Source organism: Electrophorus electricus, chromosome 6 (assembly GCF_041902795.1).
Source record: "Electrophorus electricus isolate QZ-2024a chromosome 6, ASM4190279v1, whole genome shotgun sequence".
Taxonomy (NCBI): domain Eukaryota; kingdom Metazoa; phylum Chordata; class Actinopteri; order Gymnotiformes; family Gymnotidae; genus Electrophorus; species Electrophorus electricus.
Genome location: NC_137502.1, coordinates 30,084,556 through 30,086,014, shown reverse-complemented (window position 1 = coordinate 30,086,014; position 1,459 = coordinate 30,084,556).

The window sequence follows — 1,459 nt, the reverse complement described above, 5'->3', positions numbered from 1 at the left end:
TGCTTCTCAGGCATGGACAGAGAGAGTGAGAGAGAGAGAGAGAGAGAGAGAGAGAGAGAGAGAGAGAGAGAGTCTGGCCTTGTTCTGGGCGAGGATGTGTAGTCTGCATCTCTCCTTCAATCTCTCTCTCAGTGCTCCACAGCCGTGTGCAGCCTGACAGGTAGTGCAGCCCCAAACTGACAGGGCCTCAAACTGCAGCCCAGCAAGCAAGCATTAATTAAGTCATTGCCGGACTGTAATTTCCTTGAGAAGTAAAAAATTCTCACACGAGAAAAGGTTACAGAGACCTTTTCTGTGTCAAAATTACCATGCGTCATGAATATTAATGCCCTTAATGAAGACAACCTTTGCTTCATCAAGAATGTACCAGAGCAGGTGCCACGCTGATAAACTCACTCGGCTGAATCTCTCTCTCTCTTTCTCTCTCTATCTCACTCTCTCTCTTTTCTGCATCTGCTGAAAATAGACACGCCAAGATTTACTCATTTAAATCAACGTCTCCCATCGGGCTTGACTAGCCAGAGTGTTTTTTTTCCTCTCCCAACTCTCTCCCTTGCTGCTTCTCTTTCATTCACGTGTGCCACGCTCGCCCTGTTTGACGTTCACCTCCTTTGAGCGTGCTGACTTTAAAAGCGTGAGCCGTCTGTTTTTGTGGAGCGGTCTGCTGGACCCCGCACGTGGGCCCCTCGACGATCACCGGGGCCTTCGGAAAAGAAGGGTGTCGGTGACCTCATCTGTTACTGATGGAGGTCTGATCTAATAAGACGTTTGACGTCATCCGTGGGATTAATTGTTAGGCGTCCTTAGAAGCAGCCTTACAGCATACATCATTTGCGTGCTATGCAACCCGTCCCGTCGCCCTGGATTGGAATGCGGCTACGTGGCTAAGTTGCTTCCGCCGCGACCCCGCTGTGCCTAAGCTTGACCCCAAGCCCGGGCTGCAGCAGCATCCACCCCAGCGAGCGCAGTTATGCTCTCCCCTGTCTGGTGGCGCTGCTTCCGTCGGCAGCGCTCGCTCGAAGGCGCGCGCATTCCCCCACGCAAAAACAAAAAGGTGGGAATCGGTTAACAAAGCGGGCCTTTCTTCTGGCGGCGAGTTCAGCGGGAGGCGCTTCTCCCCTTGCTGTCTCACCAGCGATCCCCAGCCGCGACTTTCATTTGACTCTCAGTGTGTGTCACATGTTAATTAGATAAACGCGTGCACACGGCTGGGCCATTATTCGACGAGCCGGCGACCAGAACAAAGTGGCGACGCGCTGATGAGAGAAAGAGAGAGAGAGAGAGAGAGAGAGAGAGAGAGAGAGAGAGAGAGAGAGAGAGAGAGAGTGAATAGCATCATGAGGTATGACAAATTACTGATGGCTTGGAAGTTTTATTTATGAACCGTTCGCTCTCCCCCTGCGGCTACACATTAATGCATTATCCGGTAAGTGTTTCTGAACTTTTCACGTGCTTTTTT